This window comes from Drosophila kikkawai, chromosome X (genome assembly GCF_030179895.1).
Source record: "Drosophila kikkawai strain 14028-0561.14 chromosome X, DkikHiC1v2, whole genome shotgun sequence".
NCBI lineage: Eukaryota > Metazoa > Arthropoda > Insecta > Diptera > Drosophilidae > Drosophila > Drosophila kikkawai.
Window position 1 is genome coordinate 19,603,110 of NC_091733.1, and position 20,954 is coordinate 19,624,063.

Genomic DNA, 20,954 nt, shown 5'->3' on the forward strand with positions numbered 1-20,954 from the left:
TTTTAGCCCTAGTCCTGTGAGCAGTGTTAATGTCAATATATTCTTTAAGCCAGGGTTTTTGCTTGAATCGAAGGATATTGTGAATCTTTTCAAGTTTCAATCCATTAAGTAAGCATTGCTGCAAAGTTCTGTAGTGCATAATGTATTTATTTTTATCGCAAAGATCCGCTATTAACTTTGCAGTCTTGGATTTTTTTGAAGGACGTCTATTTGCGGGACAGAAAGGCAGGTCATTGTGTTGGTCGTGAAGTGCATATGGGTACTTCAAGTCGACCTCTAGAATGTATCCATACTCACTACTTTCAGAAATAGAATTAATATTAAATGATTCTATTTCTGAAGGTTCCATCCATTTAAAATCACCATAGGGGAGTGGTTCAGACATTGCCCATCCATATAAATTGTTCGCGTCCACATACATCAAATATTCCGATTCCTTAGTTGGATCGAAATCTTTGAGGTATTTGTGGTTCGCTTTTGTATATCGATGACTACTTTGAACTAAACCCCCCCGAATTCCACTTTGAATAAATGAAATCATGTCTATATCCGATATTAACTCGAGGGATATTTTGGTAGTCTTCAACATCGCATCCCATGAGAAGCCCGGAGTTGTATAATAATGGGCAGGATCGAGATCGTAGATACCTTTACAGATAGCCCTAAAATTCTGAAAGACATCTGTCAGCAACAAAACGTCTGTCTTCAAATATAGCTCTAAATAATCTCTAAGTGTTTTACACTTGAAGTGGGACCAAACCTGAACTGCATGGAGATAATCAGCTTCAGAACATTCAGAGTCTGTTAATTTGCTGAAAAATGCACTCCTTGGTGGGAGACAAGTTTCCATCAGCTTGCGCTCAGAATCTAAATATTCATAGGGAAATACACCTTTCCTACGAAGCAAACTAAAATTAGTACTATTTGGAAATTGATTTCGAAGAACTTTGAAATCCCCTTCATTTAAAGTTCCTGCAAGGTTGTCTAGGCTAGAGGGCATGAAACGAATAGTATCTAAAAATCGAATTTCTAATTTATTTTTTCCTATAGGAATATATTTTGAAATTGAAATATATACCTCCTTATTCAAGGGAATTATTTTAATTTCACCCTCAATCTCCCCGAGTTCTTTCACAAATAAATGAGCATCGTATTTAGACATATTGTGAAAGAAAACAGGTATGAAATCTCCTGTCTTATACTTTAGGTTACACTCGCTATGTGCAGCCCCTCGAAATTGACCTGTAAAATGACAGTGATCTCTCACTCTATCATTTCCTAAAACTCCCTTACATATGTGGCAGTTAAGGGCCTCATCGAAATCATAAGCATCCTGTGCACTCATTTGAAGGGGGACTATATAATTCATGTACCTCTCGTAAATAGCAGACAAATCAGACGTTAAACTATCTACAAAAGTGCGCCCGACATTTGAACCTGTCTTTGAAACATATTTGTCTAAGGCAGGGTCAAATGAACACTTAATATAATACCCGAAGGCAATCGGAATATGCTTATTTACTATTTGCGTCTTCTCACTTACATCTATCGTTGTGGGCTCGAGTATACACTCGAAGTCGGCATACACAGCAAAGGGTACCTCCAGCTGGCGGTTAATATGATCGAATTTGATGACATCTCCTTCCTTGGGTGCTTCGCTCACAATGTTGGTGCATCTTTCTGCATGGCGTTGAGCTCTGGCCTCATTTGTTGAGTATGAGAGGCACTTGTTGCAGAACCAACGCTTATCACCGTTTTTTCCCAATTGTGATGATAGAAGTCTGTAAAACAAAAATGTATTTATATGTATAAGTGGATTGACATAAAAATAAAATTATTTCATATATTTTTTTGATATATTTATGTTTTTTCTTACCCGGACATATTTTTAATCCACATGTAATGGCCATAATTATCGGGGGTTGGTCCATCGAGGAAAAGCATATTTACGTGGTTCTCCTTCTCCTTTCCATTTGAATATAGTGGGCCGTATACGGTGTCCTTCTCCTCATCATACCCAAACACATTTACACTTATGTGAGGGTTTTGAAGCACGAAATTGTCAATGCTCTTTATTTTCATCGGGAACGTCAACCCAGTAAAATCGATTTTTATATTATTGGTGTGGATAATTGGTGATTTAATATCCACACCATAGGCATTGCACCTTTCTCCTTTCTCTTTTAAGGGGTTAAGTGCTGAGACTATTGCCCACTTGAAGCAGAAAACATCCCTATTCTGCACATTGATGCATGCTCTGCGTTTTTTAAGAGAGGGAGGGAGATCGAAATACTCAGATCCCTTGAGAGGAACACATTGCATCATGTTCAACTCGACCCTAACTATGCGTGTTAGGGTCCATCCACTGTCCTTCTCTTGGAACTCACCCATTTTCGTAATAATGGCTTCAGTGTGGGAATTATATAAATCTGATAAATTTGAGCCAATTGTAAGCAGAGTCATCTTACTCTGAAACGATTTCATTTCCACTTTTGTTTCATGTTCTTTCATTAACATGTATTCTGCAAACAGTTCAAAATTTATTTTTGAAGCTGTGTGGAACGATAGCACTCTTTCGATATGAGGGAGTAGCGCTTGGCCCGCTTCATTTAGGAATTCAACAGGAATCCTAAGAGCTGCTCCCTCATTTATGAACATATACTGAAGGATGCGTCCCTTGTATCCATCGATGATTTGCTTTACACTCCCATCCAGGGGTCGGGTAGCAAAATATTTGTGCTGCTCCGTCCGCACATGGTTGTGCCATTGAGTGGATAGGGGTAGGTACCGCTGGCAGGAGTTGCAATAAATTGCATTCATGTTGTTGTTGATGATGTTGTTGTTGGCGTACATTTTTGTATTTGTTTGTTTTTAAAAACTTTTGGTTTTTTGTTATTAATTTTTTTAAGGTTTTTGGTTTTGTTTGTTTTTGATTGTTTTTAAAAACTTTTGGTTTTTGTTATTAATTTTTTTAAGGTTTTTGGTTTTGTTTGTTTTTAAAAACTTTTGGTTTTTTGTTATTAATTTTTTTAATGTTTTTTTCGATTTTGTGTATTTTGTAAATTATATTTTACAAACTTTTTTACACGTTGCACTTGTTTTTTATTTCACTTTGAAATTTGCGGTTGCGGCGGCGGTTGATGGTGACGATTGAGAGACAAACTAGGAGTGATTCTTAAGTCACAACTACTCTTTTCGTAGACCCGCAAAACGAACAACAAACAAATACGAAAAATGTGGGACAAACACTTGATGTCCATTCCCAACCTTTCCATCCTTTTTTGAAGTGTGATCCAACTTCGTTGAGTAACCGTTACAAGTGCATCCTTCACCATCCCTACTTTGGTGAGCTAATTGAGCAGGTTGTTGCACGCACTTGATCTAGTGTAGGTGGGATGAGGGTGGGAAAATTTGACTGCTCTGATCCTCTTTCCAGCGGCCCTTCAGTGGGAAAACAAGTGACCTTTTTCAAGTGAGGTATCTCACAGGGAAAATCACAGTCCTGAGTCGTGGGTGGGAACATGTTTCGACTCTGGCGCCCTTGTTCACTTACCCCCCCGTCCCTTTATCAAGTGAGGATGTTGCCTGAACGTTCACGTCTGGCGCCCTTCTTCACTTACACCCCGTCCCTTTATCAAGTGAGGATCGTGGGTGAACGTACACGGGATGCACCGCCGCCGTGCGCCCTTTTTCAATTGCCTTAAGTGGGTGAACGTACACGTGTGGGTCAGGATCACTCCTGTCGGTGCAGGATCTCCCCGGTGCGCCCTTTTTCAATTGCCTCACCCTCTAAGTGAGGGGTCGTCGGTGCACGTGCATCGATCCGGGGTCGCTACCGGGATCGCTCCGTTGCATTCGCACTCGTATCCATATCCCTGTGGGAACCCCTTGAACACTTGATCTCAAGTGTCCTTTTACATGCATTGACCCTAATTTATTCCATCTTTATTACCCCCTCTTATGACAGGTTCATATCTCCCCCTAACTAAGTGCATTTTTATTATCTAAACCACTCTAATTTTGACAGCTAATCCATTAATTGCATTTTTATTACCCTTTTTACCGACATCAAAGGTCCCGAAACCAGGCTTATTTAACTACTGCTGTGCCTTTGTTCCCTGGCCTCCTATTTTTGTCTATTTTTTCCCGAACAATGGTCTACGAAGTGGCCAAAAAATAGACTCGGTCAAAGTGTGTTCAAAAGGCGAAAGCGTGCAAAGAGTCTTGATTATTAAATGCCACCACAACAATGTCTCTTTCTGACCATTGTCCTTTGGTTGCTGTAGGGGCAGGTTCAGTGCTTAGAATTGGCCAAATTAACTTTCGGGCCAAAGGCAAAGGACAGTATAAATTGCCGAAATAATTAATAAAATCATTACCCAAGAAATAATGCTTAAAAAATGTACAAACAATAATCAAAGGTCAACTTTTAGGTTGAATAAATGAAACAAAGTTACAAATTTATATTTCTAGTAGTGAAAATAGGTAAAAGACAAAAGAAAATAGAGGAAAATCGGGGGAAAAACTCCCGTTTTTGTTTGTGCCCCATAAAGCGATAATTAAACGAGCAGAGAAAAGTTGACAAGGCGGTTAGAAAATGGGGTAGTTGCGGTTTTATGGTTTTGAAGGGGAGTAATACCCCTTGAGACATAAAGAATGCTTTGATTTCCAGACTTTTAAACATACTTATATTTTATAGACTTTTATCCATTTCTTCTTTCATATTTTACATTCATTTTTTTTTTCTTCTTGTAAGGTCTGAGTTCAGTTATTGTCCCCTGACTTTGGCGCCACACAATTTTGTGGCCACATTGATGTCGCCGATGAAATACGAAAGTTTTACTTTCATTGGGCTGCCCTTTTCCCCCTCTCTATCCTCTTTGTTCTCTATTTCTTCTCCTTCTCAGCTTCTATTTCTCCTTCTACACAGCCACTCTCCATCGCCTTTGGCAACAAACATTTAGCAGCTTTAAAAAGTTTGTAGTTCCAAGAATATTAACATTACGTATACGACATGTAGTTCATGAGTTGGAGGAGTAAGATGAGGGAAACGTGTTAAGGAAATTGAGAAAAATTAAATAAAAAGAAGCAGAAGAGAGAGAAAATAATGGTGAATGAGTGAAAGTTCCCAAGTAGGTGATGTCCAATTGAGCTGATTAAACCTTTAATTATTCTTAAAGCGGTTAATCATGAGTTGTTCTCAAAGCTTCTATCGAAATATTTCCTCTTTATTTTGAATCTTAATAAATATATACAAGATATAGTAAAGGTGCTCGAAGGATATGCCTCCAGCTGAGTGTTTTCACCTCTCTTCGAGCACTCAACTTGTCAACGTATATAAATTTCCAAAATGGCGCAGAGGCGAAAGGAGGCGTGGCAATTACACCTACACACTCGCACACAGAGCAGCTGTAAAAACACAAGTCAAAAGTCGGCCAGGGGCGTTCTTTTCCCGGCAACCAGGCAACCAGGACACAACAATGTTGCCCCCGAAATCGCTCAGCCTCTCTGGAAACGCCACCCATGACAACAGACTCAACACCCCACTTTCCCACATTTTTAGCAGTTCTCGGAATCATCTGTCTTTATGGTAGAATGTGACCTAGAAAAGTGGCTTTAAATATTGAGAAATACTTAAATTAACTTCACAGAATTTAAGTCATTAATTCGTTCGTTTAATTTAATATTATTATTTTTTAGCTCTATCTATGCCATATTTTCTTTGCTAACTATTTTGGCACTTGTCAAATGTTAAGCTTTATCCCACTGTGCTCTGAACCTGTGTTTGTTTGTTTTCAATTTCAATTTTTTACAATAACCGAGGCGAGGTAGACCGAGGCCAAAAGGAGCCGCCTTTCTGGTCTAGGCCAAATGGCCAGCTATATGGATACATATAGTATATATGTACATCGGTATGTATACCCACGGTTGTGTATGAATTCCTAAATGAGTGGCTTGTCTGTACAAATGAACATCTCTTTATGTGAATAATGAGTAACGGCACAATTTCACACTTTTCCTCATTGGAAAATAGCAGAAGCTGCCTCAGCATCGGCAACAATTTCTGTCTATTGTTTGTGGCTTGCTTTTTGTTCTACAAAATTATATATATATTTACTGGCAATATCTTTAAATGTATTACTATGTACTTTTCATGGATCAATTGGATTTTGGTTTCATTTCGGAATAGCCTTGTTTCTGGCCCGACTTGAAAGAGAATCTCCTTGGGCTTGGCGGCATTCAATGCTTAATTTTTGCTCCTTGCTCTCACACGCAGGACACGTTATCATTATGGCCCTGCAATGACCCATCCATCGCCAGCTTTATCCCCAGAAAAGTGGGGATTGTGGGGAGAGATGGCAGAAGTAGGGAACCAATGACCCATTTGTGTCATCAATAAAAACAAACAGAAGCCGAGGGGAAGGACATTAAGGACAGGAGGTAAGTATACAGAGACAAAATCAGAGAAGCCTTATTTACTTTTATTTTTATACCCTTGCAGGGTATTATAATTTCAGTCAGAAGTTTGCAACGCAGTGAAGGAGACGTTTCCGACCCTATAAAGTATATATATTCTTGATCAGCATCAACAGCCGAGTCGATATAGCCATGTCCGTCTGTCCGTCTGTCCGTCTGTCCGTCTGTCCGTCTGTCTGTCTGTCTGTTTCTACGCAAACTAGTCCCTCAGTTTTAAAGCTATCTGAATGAAACTTTGCATATAGTCTTCTATATGCTCTCACTGCTATATATGTCGGAACGGGCCGGATCGGACGACTATATCATATAGCTGCCATACAAATGTTCGATATATTTGTAGAAAAAAAATTATAACGTTGCTGTTTTTCAACATTTTTGCACCATTTTTTAGATATGGCCATTTTATATTATTTCAGAATTTTGTTAAAAATTTTATGAAAATCGGACGACTATATGATATAGCTGCCATAGGAACGGTCGAGAAATAAATAGGGAAAAAATTATTGTTTCGTTGTTTTTCAACGTATTTTTATCTACTCTGAGATATACGTTTTTTTTATTATTCTAGAATTATGGTATAAATTTCATAAAAATCGGACAACTATATCATATAGCTGCCATATAAACCGATCGGTAGATGTAGAGAAAATGTAAAACTGGGAATGTAAAACTGTAACTGTCAAACTGTAAGCATAATAGGTATAGGTAAAATGTAATGAAACTCTGTTTTGTGAGTGTTTTCAGCATTTAAATCTATAATATAAACCTCAAAACCAATCTGCAAGGGTATACAAACTTCGGCGTGCCGAAGTTAGCTTCCTTTCTTGTTCTTTCTAAAGTATATTGTTTGCTTTGAAATTTAGTTTGCAACATAATAAAATTAAACAAAAGTAAGATGTATTTATATATATTTAAAAAATGAAATAAGAAGCAAGTAGAGAACTAAACCAATTTAATTAAATTCCGTTACTTTGAATTCCTTTGAATAAGCATAACTAATATTTAATTCAGACCTTGATCAAAGACTCCTTTCAATTCAATTCGATTCAGGTGCAATACCTGGAATTAATCTTATTTAAAGATGGAAAATAAAATATAAAAAATATATGAAATTACCATTAGGAGCTGAATGAAACCCAAAGCTCAGCATTAAGAATATACATAAAGATTTGGCAATCTTTGACTAAGAAATAAGCAAGGAAAAAGCACCTTTACAACCAAAATGCTTTCATTTTCATGGTGAAGTCAGTTCTAATAAGACTTTTTCTTAAAGATTTATTAATAACTCGAGCTGAGTTAATGTATCAGCAGCCTAAAAATCAGTTTGTTAATATAAAAAACTTTTTTAATATGCCAACAGAAACATTTCTTTTGTTGTTGTAAACTGTTTTAAGTTGCGTAGTTCCAACGCTATCCCAGTAAAGTGTGCAAGCATAGAATGCAGGACCCAGGACCTTATAACCCCAGACCCACATCCCTTCCCCTAAGCCCTGATAACAGCCCGGGGCCAGACAGGACACAACAGTTTCCGTTTTCCGTTTTCCGTTTCCTGTGCAAATATTCAATCTGAGAGGAAGTTCGGGGTAAAAGGATTGCGGAGAAAAGTTGAATCGAAGGGTACGATACCTCAACTCAAGAATATGCCTTAAATGGTATAGTATATAAATAGATACTATTTGTAAAATAAATATATATATATAGGTAATATTTCATGCTGTTTATCCCCAGGACAATAAGTAACTTCTTCAGGCATGTTCTGGAGTTCTTTACAGCATTTTAAGTCTAACAATTATTCACAAGTAATCCTTGTACTGGAAATTTGATTGTTAAATTAACAAATATTGTTTTATGTTATAAGAGATAGCTTTTGACCTCAATGAACATTTACACAAATTCGCATCAATTTCCTAGATTTACTCTATTCATTTCTTAGCTGATATATATTTTAGAAAATACCAATTAATGAGGCACTGATATGCCCAATTCGAGGGTAGCAGCGGGGCATTTTCTCGCTTTGGTGGCCTAAGTTGACATGATTTGATCCGGGTTCAGTTACGGTTGCGTCCCGGTCTAGGCGGCTTATTGGTCAGAAGGTTGTCGCCGATGTCGATGGTGTTCATGTGGAATGTCCATGTTCAATCCCCTTAACAGTTGGCGAGGAGCGAGGACCTTGTCTGTTGTCTGTACAAAGGATTTCGCTCTGTTTAATGTCTGGCGGGACAGCGTGCTTTGGGCGGGAAATCTGTTTTCGAGTTCCAACAATTATCCAGAGCATAAAAGGAGGGTGAAGTGGGGGATTGTTAACGTGGCTTTTAAAATGCATTTATATAAACTACAGGTATATAAAATTATTTAAATATACAGTATCCACTACATATATAAGAACTTTTCAGTATGTAAATATATGATAACTGATAGACTTAGTTTGAAGACTATTTTTATACCCTTGCAGGGTATTATAATTTCAGTCAGAAGTTTGCAACGCAGTGAAGGAGACCTTTCCGACCCTATAAAGTATATATATTCTTGATCAGCATCAACAGCCGAGTCGATCTAGCCATGTCCGTCTGTCCGTCTGTCCGTCTGTCCATCTGTCCGTCTGTCCGTCTGTCTGTTTCTACGCAAACTAGTCCCTCCGTTTTAAAGCTATCTGAATGAAACTTTGTATAGGGTCTTCTATATACTCTCACTGCTATATATGTCGGAACGGGCCGGATCGGACGACTATATCATATAGCTCCCATACAAATGTTCGATAAATTTTTAGAAAAAAAATTATAACTTAGCTGTTTTTCAACATTTTTGCACCATTTTTTAGATATGGCCATTTTATATTATCCGAAAAGTGCTTGTCAAACTGTAAAAGTTGAATCTCACTTGGACCAGTGCTTATCAAACTGTAATCTGAACTTCCGCCTAAAAGATGTCACGTTTTTAATAGAAAAACCCCAAAAGTATGCTTTAATTTTTTAATAATGCTAATGAGCATCACAGATGCAAGTGAGCAACATTTTTCATTCAATTTGGCCGCTTTCCAGACTGGGGTAACAGGCGAACAGAAACCAGCAGCAAGCAACTGAAAACTGGTATAAACTGTTATAAAAACTTTTGGGCAAATATAATAATTGGTATAAACTGTTATATTTCATTTTATGCATTTATGCCTATTTGTTGCCGACAACAACAGCTTGATGGCAACAACAACCCCTTTACAACAACATCCCTGCAGCAGTCCATACAAATTTCTGAAATTTTCCATGCAAATTGCCCGTTTCCCAAATTGGGATAACAGGCGAACAGAAACCAGCAGCAAGCAACTGAAAACTGGTATAAACTGTTATAAAAAGTCCAAGTTTCGAACCATTGATCTTGGAGTAAGCGAAGACTCAAACCAGATGTGACCATATTGTACATTTTTTGGCTAAAATGTTGCTTAAATGCACCTGGGCACACTGAATCTGACTTTGCATCAGTGATGCTCATATATCTATTTTGTCCCAATAAAGAAATATAGCTAGATGGGCATCACTGCTATTACGCCTGATATATTGCCTCCCAATATTGCAAAATAGCTACATGAGCATCACTGATGCAAAGTCTGATTTTATAGCCTCCCAATATTGCAATATAGCCAGATGAGCATCACTGCCATTAAGCCCGATTTTATAGCCTCCCAATATTGCAATATAGCTAGATGAGCATCACTGATGGAAGTGAGCATCACTGATGCAGATGAGCATCACTGATGGAAGTGAGCATCACTGATGGAAGTGAGCATCACTGATGGAAGTGAGCATCACTGATGGAAGTGAGCATCACTAATGGAAGTGAGCATCACTGATGGAAGTGAGCATCACTGATGGAAGTGAGCATCACTGATGGAAGTGAGCATCACTGATGGAAGTGAGCATCACTGATGGAAGTGAGCATCACTGAAGGAATTGAGCATCACTGATGGAAGTGAGCATCACTGATGGAGATGAGCATCACTGATGGAAGTGAGCATCACTGATGGAGATGAGCATCACTGATGCAAGTGAGCAAATTTTTTCATTCGATTTGGCCGCTTTCCAAACTGGGGTAACAGGCGAACAGAAACCAGCAGCAAGCAACTGAAAACTGGTATAAACTGTTATAAAAACATTTGGGCAAAAATAATAATTGGTATAAACTGTTATATTTTATTTTATGCATTTATACCTATTTGTTGCCGACAACAACAGCTTATGGCAACAACAACCTTTTTACAACAACATCCCTACAGCAGCCAATCCAAATTTCCGAACATTTCCATGCAAATTGCCCGTTTCTCAAATAGGGGTAACAGGCGAACAGAAATCAGCAGCAAGCAACTGAAAACTGGTATAAACTGTTATAAAAAGTCCAAGTTTCAAACCATTTCGGAGCCGGCGGAAGTAAGCGGAGACTCAAACCTTTTGAATCCAAATTTAGGTGTTATTTTACAACTGCACCTGGGCACACTGAAACTGATCGTCGTTAAATTCAAATTTGACAGTTAAATTCAAATTCAAATTTGGCAGTTAAAATATTTAAAAATTTTTTTAAAATTCTAAAAAAATTTTAAAAATCCAAAAAAATAAGTTAAAATATTAGAACATAATTTTAAATCTAATTTGAGACATGAGCTTCTGGTATTTTATCAGAATTTTGGTATAAATTTTATGAAAATCGGACGACTATATCTTATAGCTGCCATAGGAACGATAGGGAAAGTAATAGACAAAATTATAACTTCGTTGTTTTTCAACGTATTTTCATTTACTTTAAGACATGAGCTTATTTCAGAATTTTGGTAACAATATTATGAAAATCGGACAACTATATCATATAGCTGCCATAGAAGCGATCCGTAGATGTAGAGAAAATGTAAAGCTGGAAATGTATAACTGTAACTTTCAAACTGTAAACATAATAAGTATAGGTAAAATGTTATGAAACTCTGTTTAGTGTCTGTTTTCGGCATTATAATTTATGACATAAATATGAAAACCAATCTGCAAGGGTATACAAACTTCGGCGAGCCGAAGTTAGCTTCCTTTCTTGTTATATATATTCTATAATCAAAAATGGTTTTTATGAATTAGTTACTTCCCCCAAAAACACCTCATAAAATTGTGTCAAATTTTGGAAGGATTTTTTCTTTCCTGAAAGCTCCTTTCCACACCCATTGCCCATCCTGCTCCGCCTCGTAGCTGCTTCTTCTCCTTTATGGCCTCGTAAACAGCACATAACAGTAAAGAGCCTGCTGGGGGCGGATCCTGGCAAAATATAGAAAAATAAAAACTTGTCTTTCGGCAAGTGGACGGCGGCTGCTGAATGTGCGTGAGTGAATAATAAAATAGTTTCCCAGCATCCATTTGCATATTTAAAGGCAGGAACTACATGTTTTCCTCCCGGAAAACTCCTTCCCCATTCGCTTCTCTCTTCGTGCTAATGGCTTTCCGTTACAGCCAGTATTTTCCGCTCTTCATGGCCACTTGTCGCACATGGCGAGTATTATTATTATTATTTAATTTTTCATGCACTTTCATTAAACGGGAGTGAACGCTGGAGTGGCCAAGAGGTTCGCTTGGGTTCGCGCCAGCTGTTGTCGGACCAAACAGAAGGAGCACGTCGTCCTCCGCCACCAACAAGTCCTGTGTCTATTCCCAGCGGAGGCCAAGTTTATTTAGGTTGGAGCAGCAGGACCGAATTCCTTTATCCGCAATCCGAGGAGAGAACGCTTTTGGCCTCGCTTCGATTGGGGAATTCCGGTCACACGCCCTGCTTTGCATACACTCGGGCTCAACCAAATAGGAACTACTTGGTAAGCAAGAGAAGTTTATAATATTTTATTTATAGAAATATATAAATATGTAACCCATATCGAAATTATGAAGAATAATATCATCTCCGAAGTTCTAAGAGGAGAAACAAAATACACAGACAGACAGACATGGCTAAATCGACTCGTCTGGCAACAAATAGTTCAAAGTACCGTAATGCTAATAAAAAAGTTTTATAGATGTAAAGTTAATGCTTTTACTTAATAAATCAATGAATAAATGAAAATATACTTTAAATACCTCAATACCCTACCATCTTGTGCATGGCTGTGCCATAAATATATGTACATCAAATTGAGTTTTTAATTAAGCGCCAATGTCGTCGGGATAAAGTGGAATTTCTGGGAAATCCATCGACGCAAAACTTTCCCGTCTTGGCCACCTACATTTATTATCTTCTTGTGTGAGTTTATCTATAGAATGACGATAGCTTTGTGGTGAGATTTATTTGAATATTTTTAACATTTCATATTAGTATCCATTCAGAGAATGTGAGCTGGGGCTTCCTCCACCTCCACTCGGGATACTTGTATATATATTTCCCTTTCAGTTCTTCTATTTATATTCCGTAATCCGCGCTGAAAAGCTGTGACCCTGGCATTGGATTTATTATGTGTCTGCTGAAAGGAAAAACGCGAGGGGGAAAACTGAGTGAAGGTGAAGAATGGAGAGGGAAAAGGGCTCTCAAAATACTTATTTTTGTGCAGCAGAAAAGTAAAAAGATGAAGTTACATTCTATAATCTGATAAATGCAGAATGGTGATTAATTTGTATAAAATATACTAAGGAAAATGTGAAACTTAAAAATATTTCAGGTACTTTCTACTCTCTAAATACCACCTCAACTGTTTTCCTTAAAAACAAAATTCCACAAAAATTAAAAACTCTAGAAAACGTTATTTAATTTGGACTTTAAAGCCTTGAACCACCTCGCTATTTGCACATTTTTGGCTTATTTGGAAATGCTCGCACTGGACAAAATAATAAAAAGCCAACCACAACAGTACAAAAGTTGTGGGAAAACTGTGGGAAATCTGTTGGTGGGAAAAGGGGAGCTGCGAGGCTGAAGAGCTCGGCGGAAGGCCACCATTTCGTATGCAATTCCACAATTCCGGGGTTGATTGCAATTTCTGTGGCCGGACCAAATGTAATTTGTTTTGATATTTCTATTTGACGGATCTGTGGATTTTAATGACACTCGCTCCACGCGAGACTACGAATTATTGCCACAAGTGAGTGGTTTTATCCGGATAATACAGAAATAATAGCTTAGCTAGGTTTAGATGAACCAAAAACACTTTTAAATTATTGAATCTAATTTGTATTTGTCATTTATCTAGAGGCTTAAGGCTATTGGGTCTCACTTCATGTCAGGTTCTTCTCTTCCCGCCTCAAACCCATCCCAAAAGGGGTCAACGTCTTAGGGAGATGAGCATATCAGCTTACAGCCTTAACTGATGAGAGGGTCCTATGGCCATTGTCATTTGCTGTGATTATATGGAGCACATGGTGTCCAGGCCATGTGTCTGCCTCCATCCTGGCCCTCACTCTCTCTGTCCCTTAATCTGCCGCAGGTCACAGGTGTCAATGTCAGCCTACGTTTCCCTCCCTGGGATTGGGCTCTCATCTTTATATTATTATTATGTATCCGAATAATATAATAAATATCTTTATGAATGTAATTGTAGGTATATGAAAAACTGTTTGGTATTTTGAATGTATAGACAACACTTATAATACCTATAAATATCACCTTAAGTATTAGGTGCCTCAAAAGATGATACTCTGACACAGATTGGAGCATATTTATAAGGACTCTGAGTAAAAGTTATCAAACATTCGCTGAATGTTTTTATTTTTATGATATTTTTCCATGGGGCCCAAAGTGTCGCTTTATTGGCCAAGAGCAAAAGGTGCTTCCACCCAGCCTCCCCCTTTCCCATTATTTCCCTTCTCCTGCCCACCCAGCGTGTCCTCGGTTAAGGACATTAATTTAATCGGCATGTCATTCCGTGTTCAAAGTTTTACACCTCTGCGACTGGAGGCAGGATAACCATAAAATGCCTCTTGGCTTTGTCCTCGTCTCAACTTAATTCCCTTGTTTCAGCCTTGTTAAATGAGCTGCTGAGCCCGCAGTGGAATTTGCCAGCCAAATGGGTTTAGTTTCGCACCTGTAGTGGGTATTCACACAAGTTTGCATGGATACAGAAGTGGTAGCTACCTGTGAATTCGCAATTTGATATTCCGACCCTCTGCTCCCGGCTTCCGATTCCGGGCTCACTTCTCCAAATTAGAAACGTTTGCTGGGCGGTTTCTGTAATCGAAAAATGAAACAGTTTGCACAATTAAAGTCAATTTATTTATTTACAAACTGAATGAAAAATGCATCTGCTTTCATTTGGCATTTACCAATTAAAATCGATGGAAAATAATGTGAAATTCGGAGGAGGAGAAGCGGGTGGAAAATGTTTCGCTAATTTGTTGGTAAATGAGTGATGAGTCGAGTGTGTGGATAATGGTATATAGACACAGATCAATTATTCTGACAGTTTCATTAATTATCCTTTGAAATTTGAAGAGTGGAGAAGATAATTTATATATCATTTGATTTTGAATTTCATTTGGAAGTCAAAGATTTAAGTTTGGGGTTAATTCTCCTCAAATATCCCCGCTGTTAAACAAATCACAATTAGGCTGAAAATTTAATATTATTTTTTTATGGTTGTTCATATACAAATGTGGATGCTTCTCTCCAGTTTATTGCATTCTCTGGCTTGTTGTTGAGACGAATTATCGTTAACATTTTTCCCTCTTTTGTTTGATTTTTACGAGTTTTATTATCCAAAGGCAGATGGTTGACAGTGATTGTTATTTTATGTGTTTGTTGTTTTTAGCTTTCTGTTGTTTGTTCTTTTCTCGCTAATATTATGCTGTTATTGACAGTTATGACAGCCATTGCATTGCATCTTTGGCGTCAGAAGTTGTGCATCTTATATTGCTTCCTTACATTTCCCTTGTAAACATTCACTCGGTTTTAGTAAACATTTCAGAAACTGTAGCTCAAGTATTTAGAATTTACTTTGGGATTGCCTTGTGGCTGCTGCTATTAAGACCCTCAACAATACCAAATTTTTGCTGAGAAACTCACAGAGTTGGGGGCTGGCTCAAGAGATTGAAAGCGAATTAGGCGGAACTAAGCCACAATTAACTGCGAATACGTGTCTATATATACATATGCGAATATAAACAGAAGTCTAGTCCTCATTCGTGGCCATGGCAACGAGTGTGCAGCTCATTAGAACAGGAATAGGCGGGGGAGAGAGTTGGGCTGGTGCAACCGCAAAATGCCATCAACAGATGCAAATGAAATGGCAATTGCCGGGGGCTGTGTCTATACAGCTGTGTTCATAGCAATAGTGGCTTGAACTCTCGTCTCTAATACAGCTATAATGGATATTTTCCACCTTCGTAGCTATATCCCTGAGTTGAATCTGAATCACTTCCCATGTCTGCCTTCAAGGGGTTTACTTCCTTTAGAGAATTCCAACTCATAATGCACAATCTTCTGGCTTACTCAGGCCTCTCAAGCCAAATTAAACGAAATGGGAAAATGGGGAAAGTCTGAAAATGTGCCTCTGGCCATTCACTTATCCCACATCACTGGTACTTGGCACTTGGCACTCGGACGCCACACGTCGTTCTGTCGCCTTGTGAACTATCCTTGGGTCCTGGCAGGATCTCCTCCCCACCATTATGATTAGAATAAAATGTGGCAGCTGTGAGTTACGAGTGCACGTACCGAGATGGCCAAATGGGTGAAGTTAAGACCGAGACAGGCAGGACCATAATGAGTGACCCAAGGAGCAGTGTTGGCAGTCGAATTAAAGTTGAATTAAATACATTTATTATAGTTATTATTCTTAAATTTAACACAAATGAAATAATAACTAAATTTAAAGGAACCTGTTAGCAGGCATTTGAATTATTTTCCTTGAAAGTTGCTAGTTCCAATAAATACGATTAACATTCTTACCTTACCTTCTACCTCCAAGAGGTAAGGCTTATTTTTGGGCTTGATTGAAATTCAATTCCAATCGAACTTCGTATCGGATTTTATAGCCCATTCAGAACTCCCAGGTAACAACATATTCCTGTCGATGTCATCACAAAGGCCCCCGAAATACCCCGAAAATCAGACCCTCCATAGTCCTTGCTTTCATTATTTTTTATGTTCTCACATTTCGTGCGGGGTCTGCAGTCTGGACTAATCGAATCGGTCCAATGTCTTCATACATCTATATGTATTTGAATAATCAAAGAAACTACTTGGCCCGTTCCCATATTTTCCTGATGAGCTCAGGGAGGTGTAAGTGGCCAAAAAGGGAATAGGGGTGACTTCTGGGCCACAAATGTTACAGTCAGTGCTGCTCCAGAGTAGCGATGAAACCAGCAACAGTTCGAAGAGAAAATATGTAGAGAAGACTTGTCCTATTCGAATTTACGAAGAGGAGTTTAATAAAATAGGAATTATGAAATAAGAACCCTACTTAAAATTCAATTCTTAATTAAATTGATCAAGCACCTTTATCGAGCACTAAAATATAAATATTTATGTTCTACAACAAATTCAAAAACCTTAAAATATTTACTAGGGTTTCTTAGAGTCCCTGCTCCTGCCCCTACTCCCAGCCACTTCCATTTCATCCGATTCGCCTTTTGCTCCAAGTGGCACTTGGCACCCCTCAAGTGGGTGTGACGAGTGTGTGGATAAATGAGTTGGATTCCGGTCCCAAGGGTTAGCGAGTCTGCGGGATATGGGAGGGAGTTAGGCAGTTACCCCTCAAAAGATACATCGAAGGGTGAAACTCAAATGAGCAAAAAGGGCGCCAATTGAATATGAATTGAGTCTCGGATTAATATAGCTTAGCCATTCCATCTTTGCCTCTATCCCTGCATTTCCTTAATTTGTCGCAGAGAACTAAGCGAAAATGGAATGTAAATTACCACCCAGCCCACTCCAATCCCTCCCAACTCGGGCTTAGTGTCCGCAGTTGCCGGTTTTATGGCTTCCCATATGCGAGCATAACCATAAAACACAAATATCCATCCAGGACAAGGGCTCTGATATGCGGAGAGCGTACTAGGAGAGGGTAAAAGTCAACAAAGGGTGTTCGGGGGAGGCTCCACTTCTCAGATGACCTTCCTATGATAAACTTAACTTGAATGGAAATCGAAAACTGAGCAAACAGTGGATAAATGTTGGGAGTTTATGCTTAAATATCCAGTTTAGTTATGTAATAATCTTAAAATTAAATAAGGAATTCAAGAATTACTCTCTCTCGTAAACACCTTCACCCCATCCTAGACTATATCCTGCAGGGCATAAAGACAATGTTCTTAAAATAGAAAATATATGGCCAATGCTGGAAAATAGTTTGAAAGCGATTCGAGCGTAAAGGGGACTCTGAGAGGAGACAATATTTTGGCGAGATAAAAGAAAAGGCAAGGGGATTTTCTCTGGGGGAAAACTAACCGCAAATAATTACAAAAACAATTGCGATTGCCATTCTCTTTCCCATAGCCACTATATTTCCTTGGCTTTGTACGATAAGCCCTGAAAATGAACAAGCTGCAAAAAAGGAAGAAAATCAAGTAAAGTAAAGGCAGAGTAACCCAGAAACCTAAATGGAAAATGGCCAAAAGTGTGTGAAAAACAAAAGCAGACTTGGCCAGGGGAGAGGAGATTTTGGTAACCAATTAAATGATAAACAAATGTAAAAGTTAGCAGTCAGCTGTGAGTATCTATGTATCTTTAACACCCATTAAAATGATCAAGTTAAGTTCTTTCTTGTGGTGCTGAGTCCTGGACTTTGGCCAGCTTCGATTGATTGGCCTCTTCGGTGGCTTGATTGATGAACCACTTGAGCAGGACACGTGCCGCCAACGCACAAATATAAATTACTTACTTACTTTTGTATTTATGTATATAGTTTGGCGGGGGATAACCTTAGTAATCCCCTACCTCAGCCTCTCCCTTCTTCAGTTATTTTTGCTTTCTCATGATTTTCACTACTTTCGCATTTTTATTGTGCACTTTTCCCTCAGACACCCAATCTCATATCCTCAGAGTGCAGGAAAATGCGATTTCCCTTCTCCCCAAAAATTGATATAATCAGTAGCCAGCCAAGAAATCATTTTTGGAATGACTTACAAACTTTTTATGTTCTTCCCGACGACTGACCTCGCTCTGTCTGCCCTTATTTACAAGGGGGAAAGTGGAAAACTTACGGCTGCTTAAACCAACTTAAAGAGCAATGGACACTTCGTGGAAGGGAGGGGAGTCCTTAACCAGGCTGTGAATTACCCAGAGAGGTGCCGAAGCCAAAGCTCAGTCACAAAGACAAACAGGCAACAAATTAAAATGAATTAAAACTGTGTAGAGCTGTGAGTGAGTGGCAGTCTCTTAAGTGACGAGGGCGAAGGGTTAAGCGATGCCAGCAGCCCCGGCAACGAGGGGTTAAGGTCAGGTGGTGGCAGAAGGCACACTGAGAGAACAGCAAGTGCGGCGAAGAATAGAATTATTCGGAATTAGTTGTAGGTGTTAATATTTTCAGTCTGTTTAGTTGTTATTGAAAGGTTACTTGAACCCTTTCCTTTCATTGATTAATTAAGAATTTATGTTAATACAATTTTATATATTTCCCTCACATTTCTCCTCCCCTTTTCTTTAGGTGTAGGCTTTATATATAAGATCCTGGGCAGCCAGGCGGAATGGCTAACTAAGATTAATGAGCAAAGACCAGGGCCAATTGCAGAAGATGTCGACAACTTCGGGGCTAATACCAATAAATGTGAGCTGGCCCTTTTATTTACTTTTCCCTCTTTTTTCTCATTTTAATCCGATGATTTATAAACGCTTCGTGTTGCCTTTTTTAAAGCCAAATTCAATCATGGGTAAAGGCTGCTCCCCCATCTCTGACCGCTGTCAGTGGCAGTTAAGCAATTGAAGCCATATTTAGTTAGCATTTTGACTAATGTCCCGGGCAAAAGCCAAAACTTTGGCCAACTAACTGAGTAAGTGACCAACTCCGATTGGGGGAAATTTGATCGATGGATGGAAATAAAGTCAAACTGTATTTAAGAGACAGGGAAAAGCAATAACAAAATCCTTTGATGGAAGGGAGACTGAGAATTGACTCTGTTGGGAAAGGCAGAATTAATTTACTCCACACTTTGGTATTTGATTAACTTTAATTGAACATCTCATGGAGTTGACAGGCTCTTTTAAATAATAATTAATTATATACATATTATAATAATACAAAATATATTTATATATATAATATCGTTCCTTTTACCTTGAGTTCATGAAAGCAATAGTTACAGAAATGGAGTCACTGCACTGATCAAAATTCAACTTTTTTAAAACATAAAATCATTTGATGGCTCTCCCTCCTCAGCTCTACATTTTCTGTGGTTTACAGGTGCCATTGGTCTCAAGGTATTCTCCGATAATTCAGGTAAAAACATTCATGAACCATATAACCTTTATTGTAATGACTCAAAACAAAAAATAAGAGTAAAATGCATAATAATTTAATGAGAGGTCATTTATTCTCGCTTCGTTTAATGGAAAAGCTGGAAAACTTTTTATAGTTCGCCGGGCGTCGCCTCTTTGTGGCCACTCTTTTCTTTTTGAGTGGTTTTCCTCTGACTGAGCTATGAATTTGATTGAGCGAGGGTTGTGAGGTGAGATTGTCAATTGTTCAGTCACTTTGTTTTTTGACACTTTTCACGATTCAGCTCTTTACACCCGTCTCCCCCTCTGCCATATTTTCCATTTAAATTGTTTCGCTTGTTAAGAGAGCACGCGCAGCTTTATTTGTGAAAATTTATTCGAATTTCGCACACACCAGAGAGCGGATCAGATATTCGAGGAGGGAAAATATGCATGGCGAATGGCTGGAAAATTCTGGGAGTAAAGGGGAAATTCTGAGGCAATGGAGAGGCTAAAAATGCAACATTTCCATGCAAAATCTGTAAATCCGAAGCAGAACTATCCATTTGCGAGTTCAAGAGGCAAACGAAGGCAGATTGAGTGAGGATTTCGGGGGAAATTCAAAGAAGATAGAACGTTGGTTGTACAATAAATCCTATAAGTAATATTTCCACTAAAAACCAGATCTCAGGGTATCTTCCAATGAGTTTGGAATGGAAAATACATGAGAGATATTGATTTGGTACTTTTTATTTCATTTATCGATTAAAGAGTCTAAAGAGAACACAAGTTGAACCTTATAGAAGGAGCTGCAAGCAAACGTTCATTGAAAGCGAAAAGCTTTTAGCAACCTTTTCTACAAAAGAAAACAACCTGTCTTGTTGACTCCGCCCTGCACCCCAAGTGGTGCCAAAGGATCTGCAGGATGCCACTTCGACGCAGTTGTCAGCCGGAGAAGTGAATTTAAGTGACAGCTGTCTGCGGTAAGGCTCCAGGAGACCAGCTCCGGGCAGCTGCCTATGGCTCCCACCTGGCATGTCCTTGTGCTGAGCCTGCACTCTACCCTCCTCCATACTGCACTTGGAAAAATAAAGGTTAAATTCACAAGTAAAACAGATAAACCAGACTTAAAG

General features: G+C 38.6%; 1 protein-coding gene across 1 annotated transcript in view; it reads right to left on the reverse strand.

Moving 5' to 3' along the window:
• The window catches only part of LOC108074139 (allatostatin-A receptor-like), an 86,746-nt gene that overhangs the window by 35,367 nt on the left and 30,425 nt on the right, over positions 1 to 20,954 (reverse strand). Inside the window, exon 2 of the mRNA XM_041774984.1 lies at positions 14,545 to 14,637. The gene's annotated coding sequence lies outside the window, so the exon portion shown is untranslated. The remainder of the gene's footprint in view (positions 1 to 14,544; positions 14,638 to 20,954) is intronic.